Raw genomic sequence first — 17955 nt, 5'->3', positions numbered from 1 at the left:
TAATAACCATTAAGTACTCAAATTTGAATATATACATTTTTCTATTTGCCCAGTGACACGCTGGAGAATCCAGGCAGGCTTTGTGCAGTCTCCATTGAAGCACAAGCCTGCCACTTTCAGAACAGAATAGCCTGAACTTTTCACAGCTGCAAACTAGATTTCTTTGTTGGATCAGTGATTTTTAAAAGGCAATTATTTTCCTCTTTACCTAATTCTGTTGCTCCCTGTGTAATACATATAAGCAATTGAAATATCCTGGTTTTATCTTTAGATTTTCAGCTGAGTAGAAAATAAACAAGCAGGCACTATTCTGTGACAATGGCTCTTGGGAGAAAAAGAGATACAGTCACTTTTTTTTTTTTTTTTTTCTTGTTCTGCAGTAGATCCCCATGTAATTTGTCCAGGTTATTTTATATAGTCAGCGTAGCTTCCCGACACATATGTTCCTTTTTCCCCAGAGCAGGGGACACAATAACTCATTACTACTGTAGGACTCTTCCTTAGTGATTTAGTCAAGTTGCTGTCTGACTCCCTGATTAATTCACACGGCTTCCTCACAAACTCTTACTTAATACAGTGACAGAGCTCTGGCTTGGTGGGTTCTCATTCTCTAGCAGAATAATTGTGTGGCTTTCTGCAGCATGCAGGCTGCTGGAAAAGCTTCTGGGCCTGGACAAGCTGTTTGAAAAGTGACTTGGCTGCAAGACAAAGCCATGCTGGCTGAACCTCCATGCTATCTCCCAAGGAGATTGCCATGGCAGTGCAGATAGCCTATTACCAACCTTCTCTGTTTGCTTCTGTCTCACTGGGCAGCAAAATTACTTCTTTAAAGGCAAACACAAAGGCTGTCAAACTGAAAGGGAAAATAAACAACTGAGGTCTGATAGAACATCCCAAATCATGTATCAGTAGCCAAGGGCATATGTGCAAATTGCCACATCATGCTACACAAATGCCACCTCCATGGAGCAGCCATTTGTCTTTGTTTTCATGCTCTTGCCCCTTGAATTCATTATCCCAAGGCTCCTCAAGCCACTGTAACACTTCATGCACATCTGCTAGCCTGCCCTTTGCCCTTCCCTAACTTGTTCAAGATTATGTATTTTCACCTTTTGCCTAATTGTCAGTTGTTGTCTCAGCAGATTCCTGTTCTTTATCAGCAGCCTTCTCCCTCATGGCCAATTTCTGTTTCATGGTATGTGGAAACAGAATATATAGGTAAAAGAGCTAATTAGGAACTTTGAATTGAATCTCAGAAGACCCAAGTTCTGTGGCTGGATTAAAAAATACTTTTTGTCTGCTGAATATAAATTTGACAATATTTAAGCTTTCATAGCATCTTAGATCAGAGCATAGAAAAAGTCTGTTTCTTGTAAATACACTAGGGTTATTTTGACAGGGGTTGGACAAGATCACCTCTAGAGACCTCAACCATTTTGTAACTTTTATTCATCTGGGCAAGAACATTCATGTCTAGGATCTCATATCTTACTACTACAATAACCCTGACAAAATAATCTTTACTGTTTCACGCATGTAGCAATTATGTCTGAGAGAAGGCAAATTAGAAAGTTTCTGTGCTCCACAAAAATGAACAAACTCAGCTGGAACTGTGAGGTAGGATTGGGAATGCCATCTTAACAACAAAGTGCAGTGAGCAGGGCTTGAACCTATTTATTAACTCATTCTGAAGGAATCCTTTCACAGGAGTATTTGTGGTGCATGCTCTTAGATTTATTTATTTTTACTCCTCTTTTAAGATAATGTGCGTAAGTAAGAGGTTTGTAGTTTGGCAATAGTCACTCTAGCAGGAAAATATTTAACAGTATGTTCCAGAGAATCTCTTCAATAGCTATGAACAGCGGTTAGGAACTTTAGAGTCCTCTTCTTACCATCAGATTAATTATTTCTATTGTATAATCTTGGACAGGAGTAGGCAGGAATCAGGTCTTCTGTATTCTGAATATCTACACCTATAAGAGAAAAACATTGCCTTAAATAACTTCTAGTTATATAAAGCGTAAGAAATAGACTTAGTAAAACACTCGAATGCAAGGTAACATTACAGTGTAGTTAAAGAGCACAACTGTGTTCTTTATGGACTCTTCAGTTCAGTGGTCGATCCAAAAAACTATGGGAACAATCTTTTGGAAGTTTCCCCTCCAAAAATATTTTGCTCAAAAACAAATTAAAAATTTAATTTCATTGTCTGTTTGGGACATTTTTTAACTCAATTTGTAACAAAAAAATAATTTCATTTTCGAATAGAAGCAGTTCTAAAACTAAAGGTTGAAATGCTGTATTTATAAAATGCTTACAGCAAGTAATTGCAATTATCTGACGACAACCTCTCTTTGGATATTATTGGTTTAACCATAATTTGGATCAAATATTTTGTAGGCAGTATGATATTAGGATACTTAACACTCTTCTGAACTGTTTCTACTCTTCCATGTACTTGTTGCAGGAAGACTATCAGATGATATTCAATAAGATGAGCTAGCCAAAAGATTTGTCTTCTGTTCCTTCATACATTTACCTCGTCATGTCACTGCCTGCATTTTAGCAATCTCTCTGATGATGAATAAGGAAACAACTTATCTGCAGTATCAGAATAAAAAGGGAAGCCAATGTAAAACAATAGAGGTTTTTGTGAAGATTTGATCTGTATGATTTATACTTTAATTATAATAAATGTAGATTAGCGAGGGTGGGGGTGGCATCGGGATTGGTTTCTCTGCAGGCTTCTGCTATCTGGAGCCTACAGAGAGTCACTTTTGAAATAGAGTGGGAAGAAAAATAAAATATAGCCAACTATAGACTATTTATATACTCTCCTTATAGATATCCTTAGCATTCTCCTAAGCTCTGATTCTGAAAATATTTTTGTTTGGATTTAGTTTTATGCTTTGTTTTGCTGCCCCAAGTGATTTCAGTGATTCAGGTACATCTAAATAACCTCAGGTCTTTCTGAGATAGAAGCTAGGTTTGTCTAGCTGGATGTTTGTCTCCAAAGGCTTTCAATGAGAGCACAGAATACCTTGGGTAGTATATCAAGCTCTGCAGAACATTCATACTTAGTTTAGATTGCATATGAAATTTAATTTTCTAGGGCTGATGTTGGAGGTGCTAGTGGCTGCAGGCAGAGGTAATTTTATGTCTCTTATATGAACAAGAAGGACCTAGATAGGTAAATATTGTCTATTCCAGCAGGACAGTATATTCTAGAGTCAGCTGGAAAACATGCTTTCTGTTCCATGTGAGTCTTTATGAAGTGGTCAAAATTACTGAGTCTGGTTGAGAAGAACAGAGCTGTGCAAAGCAAGTCTAAGCTAGTGTGACTTTGTAACCCATTTATGACCACCAAAGGGTTGTCAGCCACAGCTTGACAACCACTGGCTAGTAACTTGGCTCTGGTCATACTACCATTTACTCCAGAAACTCAGTTAAATTAGATGTGATTAAATCCAGTACAAATAAGTTCAGATTTGTGCCCAAGTCTGAAAAAAAAAAATTAAATCTTTATTCAACACATTTTTAAGCTAAAATGCTAGTAAATGTCACTAAAATGTTAGACTGAAATGTCACCTGTTTGTTCGTTACCATCACCATTTTGTATCAGGTTGTGTTGATGTTTGTATATCAGTAATGACACAGACACCATTCTCGTAGGCGAGAGAGAAAAAGAGACAGACGTAAAACAGACAAAAGCATGTTCACTGCACAGAAGAGGGTAAAGAACAAACCAGAAAAATACACATTTTAAAATGGTTGTTTACAATTGATTGGAAAGGCTGACCTTTATTGCATGGGCATGTATTTTTTCTAATCTGCAAGAAAGCAGAACAGTGACTGGTGCTAAAAGGAAGATTTAATGTGTCGGAGAATGTACGTATAATTTCATAGAATTATTTTTTCCTCTTTACTGTTTATTTTCTTGATTCTGTTTTGAAACCTACAGTTCATTTCATTTCATCTTTCTGTATTCTGTCTGATGAGGCAGAATTAGACTTACTTAGTCATTTTCTAGTAATCTGCTTCAGCACAGAGGCATTTTATGGAAGAAATTTGAATACAGTAAGACATAAAATAATTGTAAATAGTTTGGAGAGGTAAATGAACACACAGGACCACCTAGTTCTGCTTATTTCTTCAGTAGTTTAACCCCACTTCCTGTAGTGAAATAGATTGTTTAACATTACGCTGCATGTATTAGTTTCTTTTAAGATTAAATAGGTGTTGTTACAAATAAAAATTAGTGAAGAACATATTAAAATGTGTGTATATGCCCATTTTGTGTGCATACATGCACCTATGTAAAAAAGAGTGCAAATGTGTATTCTTTAATCAAACAAGTTAAAGCAATATGCACCAGGAGCATTACCTTGCAGTAACAGATACCAGAAATCAGAAACTGAAAGATAAAATTCCTTCTACTAAAAGATAATGCAAGCGCCCAAATCTTTCAACTTTCTGTCTCCTCACTTTTTCCAGCTTTCTTTTGAAAGATGAAGAACAGGAGAAATTAGTTCAACGATGTCTTTGAAGTAAGACCTGGAATTTATCACAGTAAGTCGGGGATGACTCCTGTGCTACCTTGTATCTCTATCCATCTATATTTTCTCTCCTTATACTAGTATCGTAAGCCCTCCCGGGGCATGAAGTAGGTTTTATTCTCTGTGATGGGAGCTGTTGTTGTGATACTGTAGTGCAGACAGTAAAATATTTTGCTTATTACAAGGAAGAAACATGCTTTTTCTCCTTTACCCAACACTACCCAGTGGCCAGTAGACAACTCCCCAAATCCATGGAAGCAGAGGCATTTCTGGAGTAGCCTTCCCTGCTCAAGTGATGATTAGAAAACAGATAAAGTCAGACAGACAGCAGTAATACTCCTGAGGGAAAGACCAAAAAGTAAATCCAACTGAACAAATAAATCTCCCGACTTACAGTAATGACTTAGGAGGGAACACATCCTCCGTCAAGCTACCAAGTGCAAAGTATAAGTAAAGCAAGTTCCCAGCAGGTGTAATACACAGGGTATTAGAACTCCTAAAAACCCAACTGAATTTCAAGCAATTGAATTTCAATGTTAAGATTAAATACAAAGATATTAGAAGAAAAAAAGAGTGGACAGGAACAGCTCATCAACGTATTTATTCTGAAAGAGGCATACAGGCCCATACGGCCATTAAATCTCAAGAGACTTATTAATGAATTCTTTTCCTTCGATATTTTAACCTAATTAGTTGTGTATTTTTCAGGCTGTGCAGTCCAGCATTATGCTCCATGGGAGTTAAGTTCTCAAACTGCTTAAAAAAAGCAGCAGACAACTTCTTCCAGTGATCAAACTCACCATGAGCAATCACTGTAAGGTAGCAGCTCTGTTGCATTTACTATCCCCAAAATATTTCAGTGGTACAGTCCACGTATTATTGCAATTAAAATAAAGGGACAGAAATGTCCTTCCCTTATTATTTTTTTAGGCAGCTGAAACAGTTTTCAGGCTTGTTCGTCAGTGACCCTCAAGCCAGGGAGCATAATGCAGTCAAAACTGTGCTGTTGGGAATGTGTGATTAGAAGAGCCAAACAGTAGATGAAGGCATTGAGGATAGAAAATGGAAATAAGGAGAGCCTTAGTCCACTCTTGGGAATAACTGAACAATAAAGACATGATAAATATGATAGAGAAAAGGGGTCGAATTCAAATTGAACACTGGATGCCGCAGAGTGGCAAAGAGCCATGGAGTTGATTTAGGGTTTGGAGCATGTCATAGGAGAGACTGAGGGAGTTGGGACTGTTCAGCCTGGAAAAGAAGAGGCTTAGGGGGATCTGTTCCATGTGCATAAATATCTGATAGAGGGAGAGAAGAAGATTGAGCTCTTCTCAGTGGTACCCAGCAAGAAAATGAGGCAATCTGCACAAACTCAAATACAGGAAATTCCATTTAAACATTTAAAAACAAAAACAAAACAAACAACAACAACAACAAAACACCTTTTTACTGTGAGGACACTCAGGCACTGGAAGAGGTTGGCCAGAGAGATTGTGGGGTCATAAACTGGTTGGTCAGAGGTGCCTTCTCACTTCAGCTGTCCTGTGATTCTGTAAGCTGAGTTATTTGTCTAAAATCAATTAGATTTTTAGCATAGATTGGCCAATGATGTAAGTTGGTCAATTTTCCTCCGGGTACATTTGTAGAAGCTGCTTCATATGGGAAACAACCCATAAAACCCTGTAGTTGTAACACAGGTATCTATCTTCTGATCCATCTTTTAGGAAAATCACTATGGCAATGCTACCAAAAAAGCAAGGCAGTTTGGGTTACTTTCAGATGATGTAGCCTGGAAGTTGTAGCTGGGCACCCTTTTTATTTTCAGCCAGTTTCAAATTTGATTGTTTTCTAATAAAACTGTACTCTTTGTTTAAAGAAAAATAAATAAAATAGTTTTTCGAAACTTACTTTTCCTTTGAAAATATTTTTGCTGGATCATTTTTTAGCCTCCCTCAATTTGTTTTTCTGCTTTGTACATTGTACTTATCTGTTTTTTCCCATCTTACAGGATGAAGTCTGAAATGCAACTTCCATCTGTGTATGTTCAGCCAATGACTGAAGTGCGCAGTACCCCTCCCTACCTGCTAGTACCCTAGAGAGCAAATTAGGAGTGGAAGCAGTAGCCATGATAAAATTGATGTTTAAAAAGGTAATTTTCCAAAACACCAACATTTATTTGCCGGACTTTTTGTAAATAAGTAGTTTTACCTGCTCTATCTGCTGTGTTGTTGTATATCCTTCTGTGTTTAATGCAGGTTCTACTGAATATAAACATAAACAATTATTTCTAAAGTCTTATTAAGACAAGGTATAGAATTTGATTTGTGGGGACCTTAGTAATAGGGGCAAGCTATAACATTTTATTTTTTCTGATTTATGGGAAAGCGGAAGCAGCTCCTATTGTTCCTACAGTTCTCAGTCTGGGAGGAGGCACTCATTTTTTTTCATAAGCTTTCCTCTGCTATTTTCTTTGCTAGTCTGCCCTTCATGTAGCTCCCAGGTTTTCCTGTAATGTTTCTCCTTCTCCTTGTGTATTACTGTGAATACAACCCACCATCAGGGCAATGAGAAGTAACCTTACCCCTCTTCTCTTAGAAAAATCCACATGAACTGGCTGAAGACAAATATGCAATAGAATCATCCACACTTCATCATACTGCTTGCAAGAATTTGTCATCAGCTGCTGCTCACAAACATACAGACAGAAAAGGAAAGTGGGAGACTGTGAATCGAAGACTGTGATCTTATATTACTGTAACTCTGCAATATAACCAGTATATATGCACTAGTTCCACTTGCAAGGTTGAGTAAAGAGTGTAACTCATATTTACTGCTACCTAAGGGGACGGGTTTGTAGGAAAAAGGTAGGGGTAAGAAAAATAGCTAAAACACAGTTAAATGAATTGAATTGTTCAGAAGGTATAGAGATTTAAAAACAAAACAACAAAAAAAAGAACAACAAAAAAAACATATTTAACAATAACACTGATTAAGTTTTGCTTAACAAACTGGTCTTACTCCAATAGTACTTTTTTGTCTGAGTTCAGCATTGTCTATCTTGCTTCCAGGGATCTGCAACTATCTATTCAGAAACACCTATAGTACGTGTTAAAATATATACTAAAAACTAACAACTTGACAGTTATATGGCTTATTTGACTTCTACAAATTTCAGTGAAATCACAGCAACCACTGGTGAAATTCAAGCTTATTGATCACCGCTTTTAATTCCGTTTTAACCTAACTGGCCCATAAATTTTTGTTAGGTTCGATGAAGAAGGAATAATTTAACTTGTAGTGATTAAAAATCAGCAAGGCTATGAAATTTCCATGTATATTTTGCCAATGCAAGGCAAGCATTTATAGTGAAATTATCTTTGGGATTTTCAATCCTGTTAGCAGAATGTAATAAGGATCAATTGTACTCTACTACATATCTATGAAAGCAGCCACATTCTCATCAATTTGTTAGAAGGTGGTATAATTTACTATTCTATCTGAGAGGTCCTGGGTACCACAGAAAATTAAATACTGTATTTGTGTGTAAATCAATACTTAAAACATCACTGTCATTGTTATTAAATACTAACTAATGTGAGTTAGGAGATGATGGCCAAAGGTAGCTAAGCAGTGGAGGTTAGCACATGTGCCACGCGTTTTATCTCTGAAATGTGCAGCACACTTAAATCAGACTTAAAGTTCGCTTAAGTGACAGCAGAGAAGAGCTTATTATCATGTACTCTCCATTTTCAATAGGCTTTCTGCAGCAGACATCCATGGCTGTGAATACCAATATAATCCAAGTGTGCTTTCAGTTGTACTATCCTATGTGGTACCAGAGAGAGCTCTGCAGAGTGCCATTAATCACTTCTGATAGAATGAGCCCTAAGAATATGAAGAACCATCTGTGAAAGGGAGCACAAATAAAGAACCAGGAGCCTAGATACTTTCTACTACTTCCATTATTGTAGTGGAGTGCATGGGCACTTGTTATTTATGTTTGTTTGACTGATTTTCTTTATGCTGGAAAAATATTGTACTTGGAGATTTTACAATGCCAGGAAGGAAGCAAACTGAGCCACTAGGAAAGCAAAATTACTATCTGGATGCTACTATTTCATACTCCAGAAGATCTATGCTTGGCTGACATCTACAGGATTTAAATAGCGCAGGTTTCAATCTTTGGTAAAAGATTAAAATGGATGGATTTGTGTCCTGGCACAAGCACTTATGTTCTCTCTTTGATCCACTGTCCTCCACCAAGTGTAAGATGGACATAAATTGTAATGACCCACAGGAAATAAGATCAATGCTGCTAAGTGATTATAAAGTTTTTTTGGACAGAATGCATTATTTGCACTTTTAAGTAATGATAGCCTTGATACTAAGGCTAGCTTAGCAAAAACTATGGAAGGTACTGGAATATAGTAGGTACAAAGACCTATTTTTGTTTTTATTTCCAGAATAATGACCACTTTGTGGCTCTTGGTGCACATATGGCTCACAAGCAGATGAATTGTGGCTCTCAGACTTTGCCTATGAATTTTCCAGGAGTTCACTTGTCCTTCAGGTATGTGATCTATATCAACTGTTTTCAGCTATATCAAGCATGCAGCCTGCAGCATCAAGATTAGTGGACAACTTTGCATTAACTAATGGCTTTGGACCTGTAATTTCTGTGATGCAATCTCCCATGTAGTAGCCATGTAGCCAGAGTCCTGAGAACTCTAAAATGAATAATCCTCCCTAAAAGCTGTATGCAATACACAATTCTCCAGCTAATACATTTTTACGTCTGCAATAGTATCCAATGGACAGGAGTTTGTAGGTGATAAGACCAGTTTACAGATAGATTCCACCTGAATGCCTTGAAATGGGAGAAGAGTTTCGTTCAATCAAGCAGAACCTTTAAGACCAAAGACCTAAACTACTTGTAAATGATTTATCCAATGAAAATACAATCCTCTTTTGATGGTAAATCTCTCAGTAAAAAATAAAAAAGCTAATCTCTAGAATCAGAGCAGAGGACGGTAGATGGTCTGCACTTTGAACCTGATTGTTATGTTCCTTGCTTTTAATATTTTTTTTTCCAATAAAACAAGTCATTTAGAAAAGGATTTGATGGCTCTCCCCACTGCTTGCCTAGAGTGGTTTATAATAATTTAAGAGTTTGCTTGATGATGATCTTTTCTTCAAGAGCTAATCTGACAGCGAGTCTCAGTATGATATACGATACATGCAGTGGCAAGAATGGCTCAGTAGCAAGCTTTTGACTGTATCGCCACATTTATTTCACATGATGAATATTTTTTTTATTAGGAGTAGGGACTATAGATTATGCCTAGTACTGGTGGTTCATCATGGACATGTATTTTGTGCTGCATTTCAGTGTGGACATAGATATGTCCCTGATGATTTCAGAGACACTGAGTATTAGTCCTTATTTTTATCAAATGTAACCTGTTTTTTTCTGGTTAGTTTTTACTGATAATTCTGGACTGAAGGAGCTGGATACTTCTACCTCACAAAGCTATTCAAAATATGTGCATTTTACATATAGATATTTTTGCCAGCTCCTTGCATGCCTTGCTTGTAAAAAGGTGAATTTTTTTAAATAACTTAGAGGTTTGGGGACCAGAAAATTTTATTAAAGTCTTGTTTTAGTTTATGATTGCCTGTTTCCGGATTACTCCAAAGAACAACCTTGTGAATGATCATCAATTTTATATCTGATCCAATTACTTTTATGCAACTGCTGGTTTAATGATGAGAATAACATTTTACTAATTTGGATGAGATGTTAAAACCTTGCTACAGGTGTAACAGCATTTTCAGACAGAAAAAGTAGAAGGCCTCTAATTCTATTTATCCACTTAACCATAACCTTATTTCAAGAAAACACCTCTTTAAAAGACAAAAATATATAAGGATGTGTTCAACATTAACTGCATTCTTGAAGCCATGCTAACATCAGAGCCTTCCAACAAAAGAGGCTAATTGCTTCTTTTTTGGAAGTTGTAGGGAGAGGAAGTTTCTGAAGTTTTATCTTTTTTTTTTTTTTAATACTTTTTAATATTTATTTATTTATTTCAAGCTAGAGTCAGGATGTAAGTTCAAATATTTGGCTTTTATCTTTTAACACCAAAGAATATCTACTATACCTTAAAAAAAAAGAAAAAGAAAAAAAAAACTGAAATGGTTTCTTTAACATATGTGCACTCTAGTATGATGGAAGGGTTTTTATATTGCCTGTTGTACCTGAGTGAGTAACCTCATCAGTGATCTAGGGTAATTATATATTGTTTAATTTTCATCAAAAAAGTGAAAAGTAAAATTATATTTGATAATGACTTTACCTGGAAGATATTGTGGAAGGTGGCTTAGTTCAATCCATCATTATAGCAGCTAAGCTATAATGAAATGTGAGGGAAATTGAATTTGCCAATTTTGGTTACACGCAGTTTAATTATAATTGATTTAGTGCTAATGCTGTATATCTCATGCAGAAGGCTGACTGGATAAAGGATTTCACAGAATTCACCGAAGCTCTCTTTCTCCCCTGCTTTAACATTGCAGATAGTATACTTTTAAACACAGACACTGTGATTATTATAGTTGGGCCCTAAGTACTGTCCAAGCACCACATTAAATGTTATCTTATGTCTACAGATCTCCTTCCTCCCCTCTCTACATCAGATCTGACTGTCAAAACTGGCCAAGTAATTGGGACAATTAAGGTGCCCCTGAGATATAATTATCCTTTATAATTTCTCTATATGTTTAAGAAGAAGGATGATTGGCTTACAGAAACAGGCTCCCTATGGTACAGTGAGAAAGAGGATACTGGAAATGAGCAAATCAGCTTTAATGTCTTGTACTTAAATAGTCCCTAAAATAATTTAAGCCCAAACTCTTCCTTCTGCGCCAGTAACCTTACACCACAAAGCAACACTTTGAGTGTGTGTAGCCAAATAAATGAGGAACATCTCTGTACAAAGGATCCGTTGGTGTATTAGGATCCTGGTAATGATTCCCAATTGCTGGCATGAAGAAGATAAATATGACGGCTGTTTTCCCATGCCCCACCGACTTGCTATTCATCTAACTAAGTACGTAGATGGTCCTCCAGCTGTTAGTGAAGGCATCCTCACAGCTCCTCTATGGCTGAGCAGCCTTATTCCCACTTTCATAGAGGAAGAGCTCATTTGGACAAATGGAATGTCTTTCCCTTGTTATTTGTATTTTATCGGGGAATGTCTGAATACTTACTTTGACCACGTAACTTCTAGACCAGCACCACTCACAAGGCCATGGGGGCAGGACCATGCCTACCATGAAAGTGACACTTCAGAGAACTGGGCCTTCACCACAAGCATCCAGGGCTCCTCAGGCATGTCATTGTCCAGCCCAAAAATGTTATTCTTCCCCTCTCTCTATCTCCATCTGATTACAAATTATAAAATGGGAATAAAGATTTTAACTTAATTCCGAGAAGAAAATTTAGATGAATAGCAAGCAGCATTATTATTGCTTGGGTTAAACAAAAAGCTGGTTGAAAAACACCTTTTAACACCAGTGCACTAACACAGCACTGTCTTGGCTTGAGACTTCAAAATACAAATAGAAGACTAAGAAGGTAATATTTCCCTCAGGCAATCGAGGTGCACCATTGACTTCAGTTCCCAAAGAATGCATACATTAGAAAAGATAAATATGAAACAATGGTAGAGGTATAGGTGCATTCATGAGAAAAATGTTTATATCACATCACTCCCCTAGGCAAGAACATACTCTTTCCCATCTCCAGACCTAAACTGTATGTTTCTACAGATCCACTTGTTTAAACAATTGCATTCCTTAGGAAAAAGGAATAGTGATTGCTTTAAATGCATCTTTCACCCCAGAAATGGTTTTTACGCATTGCAGTGGCTACTGAACCACTGAATTCCCTGACATGAAATAAAATCGTATTTAAAACACATAGCCCTATAGAAAAAGTCTTCTGTTACATGCCATAGGTTGGAAAGAATCAGTAAAACAGAAATCAAACTTTGAGGAGGCTGTTAACTGCATTCTGTATGCAGATATATCTTGCCTTTTGTATATCCTAAATACTAATTCTGTGCAGATTGAAGATTTCAGGAAGAATTTACTGTTGCTTTGCATCTTCCATGTTCAAATACATTCAACAAATTGTATGAATACTCCACCTGAATGAGATGGTATTTTACATTCAGTTCACATTCTCTTTAGTTGACTGACAACACATATCAGAAGGCAGTTTAAATTCAGCACCCAGCATATATATTATCTTCTAATAGGCAAGGAGAGGAAATAGAGGCTACTTCTTTCACCCCTTCCTCACCCATGTCTGGGCCTGCTGAATGAACTTGAAGACCAATTTACTGTACGAGAAAAAAAGGACAAAAGCAGTCTCTTGAGAGCAAAAGAACATGATAAGAAAAAAAAAAAAAAAAGAACATCCTCTGTTAAGACAGAGGACAGTTATGTCCAGATTCACCCAGCCTAAATTATACCGAAGTCTTTGTACCTTGTGTTTGATGTGTATGTCTAGAATTATCTGCTCATATCCATGAGGCCCAAATTGGCCCTTTCCATCTCTACCAGACCTCAAGCACCCAAAGGACCAAGTCACCCCTATCATCCATTGCAGTTTTGGCCTTGAAACTCCTTGTCACCACCTATGTACATGTACTTCCAGAAAACTTGTTTTCTGTTCCGTTCTGGAAGAAGGAAAAGAATGTGTGTTTCTCTTTTGTATCTTAATTTTCTGTGCTCTTTCCTGGTTACTTATTCACTTGCTGCTCCTGGACTATACCAGCTGCAAATATAAAAGGGAAAAGAAATGCAGCTGACTACATTGGCAGGCAGGAGTGAGAATATGCAAGAGGGTTGCTTGTCTAGCCAGTGAGGCTCAGATTCTTCAAACTTTGCTTGTCATTGTCCCTCCATCAAATATGTGTCACACAGTTTAGCTGATTTCACCATTTGTTTACCCAGATTACACATCAAAATATAAAAGGAGGCTCTGGGATTTGTTTATGCCTTCTGGAGAAGCCATTCCCTTGGTGCCCATTTTATCAATATATTTACCTTGCTCTGATCCTCTCCCAGCCCTGGTATCACTCTGTCACCATAAACCCCTTCAGGGCAAATTTGACCCATTGTGCTGGTAATACAATGACATTTCAATTGCAAAAAATATATTAAGTTGCACCATCATCATATAAAATATTTATATTTCCATTTGCCAGGGGAAAGGAAACACTTCAGAGCAATTTCTTGGGTCTTTTAAAAAAAACAGCAGGAAAAAAGCCAGAATATTTTCCCTGAGGAATGCTCCGAATTGCTGAGAGGTGTCTCCCAGTGGCCAGTGACACGGGATTTCTATAGCCACATGAAAATGCTGATATTGAGGTATGTACACTGTTTACCTGTACTCTGTTGTAGTTTATTTTGCATTGTCTTACAGAAGTTTTGTGAGGAATATTATTCAGTAGGGTTTCTAAAGCCTTTCTTTGTAACTGTCTTTTTTCAGAGCTGATCTCAATCAGTTATTAGATGTGAGAATTTGTTGTCAGAGCAGGGATTTTGAGATGTTTATTGTTCTGGTTTTTATATATACACTCACATATATCTATATATTAAAAAGTTACATTAGCGTGGAGAAGATTTGTTCTATTCCTGTTTCATCCCCTTGGTAGAGGCTGGAGGTGAGCTGAGATAGAAATTGTGGTCAGTTCTTCTACTTTAAAAGAAATAAATGGCAGCTTACAGAGTGGACTGGGAAGGCCTCAGAGAACATGGAGATTTGAAGGGAATAAAGGGAAAAGCGATTACTGCTGCAATAAAATACCACACCCAACAGTAGCACTAATGGAAATCCATAGCATCCCTTCTTCCCTTTCTCTTTTTTCATTTCTCTTACTCTCTAATCAATGTTACAAGAAAACTGTAGAACTGTATAAAGTATATAATATATACTTTAAAAAAAGATATTAAATAATAAACTATTCAAAGTTGTTTCAAGCTTACATTTTCAGATGAAATCCCTATTTTAGCCTTTTAGCCTGGTGTTTTGCAAAATATACAAGTAATTTTCATGAAAAGAAAATAGAAATTCACTCTTTTCATTTACTTTCAATTTTATTATCTTTCCCTTTGTATATCTTCTCCTTTCTTCTGATTTATCTCTAGAAAACACGTTGGAGCAGAGAGGGAATTATATGTATTTTAAAGGCCTATTTTCAAAGAGTTTTAATGATAATTTCCATTGTAGTAAGAAGCTCAGCTTTCAAGTGGTCTTTTAAGAATCCCTAAATATACAGACTTCCAATCAAATTTTTGGATATATCTTAGTAACAATAGTCATAATATATAGAATACAGTGGTAGTACCAGAACCTATTGATTTTGCTAAATGCCTGAATCTCTGACTGAACTAGTACAACACAGCCACTTTTTGTTTAGACCTTGAGATATTTCAAATATTGGGGTAGTTCTGAGTGGCAGGAGTGAAAAGAAAAGATAAAATTACCTTATTGTTATCTAACTTGCACTGAAAGCATTTCTTTAGAACTAACCTGGTAATTGACTTCAGTAATTGCCAGGCTGCTCGGTATACTTGCTGTATTATTTAAAATCCTGGGTCATCTTTCTGTAATTTCGATCAGCATGTTTTTCACTGTGACACAGTTTTCACATTCTAAGTATTACATGGCCAGTTCTGCAAAGCACAAAAGATAGCACATTATATTATCTGTGTTATTAAAATGTATAATGAAAAAGTGCGTTAACAAATTGCATCTTTCAAATTAATTTTTAAAGCAACACCCTCAGCTTTAACGCCCCACAAATAATGTATTCCAGATTCCCACTCCATATTAATTTGGTCTGCACAGCTACTGAGAAATATAGGATATTAATACAAGATTTTCATTAATTATTTGAGATATCTGATGATAAACTAACATAGGGATTTGTGGCTGTGGGTACAATTGCTTTGTTTCCAGCTTCACAGCAAGTTTAATTCTGAAATGTCAATTATCTACTGAATCAAATGTACACTACCAGAATCCAGTAAACAATGGTATGCACTTGCTATTTATTTTGATATATTTTTTTCCCTATGGATTTGGCCATTGTGGGAAACTTGGGCTAGTTTTCAAGATATTTCAAGTGTCTGTGAGGCAGAAGTGTCTCTCACTAGTTTGGGAGATCTTCAGCAGATTACTGGGAAGCATGTGATATCATCAAATTCACTGAAAAGGCCTGCACAGCTTTTAAATGTGCTATATGAATCCCAACTTTCTTGGAAAGTTAATTTATGTATTAACAAAGTCTCTTTTCTCTCTTCCCCTACTTGTTCAGTAAGTGTACAAACCACTGAAAAGCCTGTAGGTGATAAAAGTATCCCTTGAAATCATCTCAAATAGAATGTAGCCACAAGGTAAAATTCTTCCAAGAGCAAAAATTGGTCACACACAATTACTTTCTGATGCACAAAACACATAGCTCAGATTTTATATTGTCATTAAATAAATAGGAACTAACAAGATGTTGGTTTTGGTTTTTTTTTTTTTTTTTTCTGTCCGTATTACTGCATAATATGTTTTGACAAAGTTTTCTGAGTGAATTTGGACCCAACTCAACCTTGCTTTTATTCTGTATAATGGTTTACAATAATACAAAGAAGATATATGATGTTGTATTTTAGATTTCATAGCTTCTTACTTCTGCTTTGGTAGTCATGTACAAGACAACTGAAGAAGTGACCAAGAGAAGCTCTTCTGCAGTAACATTGAAGAAATGCTGTACTGTAGTCTGGTCCTCACTGCTGGATCTGTCATTGATGGACCAGAAAGCTTGACACAAACTCTAGACATGTCTTACCTTCTCGTTATTAAAAAGAGTAAACTGCCTCCTGATTTGTTATGGGCAACATCCTGCTAATGTTAACAGAGTACAATAGCTCAGTTGGAAGGGACCTATAAAGATCATCGAGTCCAACTGCCTGGTCACTTCAGGGCTAACCAAAATTAAAACATATTATTAAGGGCATCTAGACCCCTCTGCAAGGCCTCCCATCCCTCCAGGAGTCAATAGCATCTCTCAGTTCAGCATCAACAGCAAACTTGTTAAGGATACATTAAACTCCTGCATACAGATAATTGATAAACATGTTGATCAGAACTGTCCCTAGAATTGAGCCCAGGGGAACACTGCTGGTGACCGGCTACCAGTCAGATGTGGCCCTATTCACTACAATCCTTTGAGCTCTACCATCAAACCAGTTCATCACCCAGCATAGCATGAACCTGCTTATTTCACAGTTGGACAATTTATCCAGAAGGATGCTGTGAGGGGCAGTACCGAAGGCCTTACTAAAATGGAGAAAGATTACATCCACTGCCATCCTTTCGTCCACCAAGTGGGTGACTTTATCACAGAAGGAGATCAAATTACTAGGGCAGGGCTTTCCCTTTATGAACCCATGTTGACTATGTCTGATAATTGCTTTGTCATTTAACTGCCTTTCAATATCCATTGAATAACACCTTGGTCTCTCACAAAGTCAGTGAAGCTCATTGCAGAATGTTATGTGATATGACCAAGTATTTCTGAATAGTCTCCTTTTCAGAAAGCCATCTCTGAGGGCAGAAAGCACTGGCTCCTGCTTACTACAATATGTATTCCATGGTATTCTCCTACAAAGTCCTTGGAAACAATGGCAGCTAATGAGGGCCTCTAGTGCTACTGATGCTCCTTTCAGTCCTGGTACTGTGACCCCCATTATGTCACTGTGTGAATGCCAGTAAATTGGTACATGTTAAAAAAAGCAAGGTGTTGATAAAGGCATGGATCTTTCCTCATCTCACTCAGGTCATCAGCACAGATTTACGAAGTGGTTTACTAAGCATTAGTGTCTCCTTCCTTCCTCTGCCTTCCCATTATCAGCGGTCAGTTCAGCTTTCCTGCCCACACCACCACAGCCCTGCCACTCTCTCTGTCTCCATCACAACTACATCCCTCCCCAGACAGTTAATCACCTCTCTTCGCAGTCAGTTCCTTTCAAGTTGTTTATCCCACTCCTGAAAGAAGATTCTACTACAAATGAAAAAGGTACAAAGTTCAAAAAATATATACTATATGACTCAGTGGTCAGAAGAAATGGAGTTAAGTGCTGGTCTGTAAACATTTAGTAGTCAGAGCATTAATCAAATGATGTGAGGTCATCATTGTCCTCCAAGATTGACCACAGAGCAGTAAATAATATGTTCCACATGTGAAAGTGAAGAAATAAGACTGAAATCCAGATTTTGCGTAGACTCTGGCCCTTTCGATCAGAGTTTAGTAGTTCTAAACTTCACTAAAGTCAC

This window comes from Cygnus atratus, chromosome 13, assembly GCF_013377495.2.
Source record: "Cygnus atratus isolate AKBS03 ecotype Queensland, Australia chromosome 13, CAtr_DNAZoo_HiC_assembly, whole genome shotgun sequence".
Classification (NCBI taxonomy): domain Eukaryota; kingdom Metazoa; phylum Chordata; class Aves; order Anseriformes; family Anatidae; genus Cygnus; species Cygnus atratus.
The sequence above is the reverse complement of the archived record's forward strand: the minus strand, read 5'-3'. Positions refer to the sequence as shown.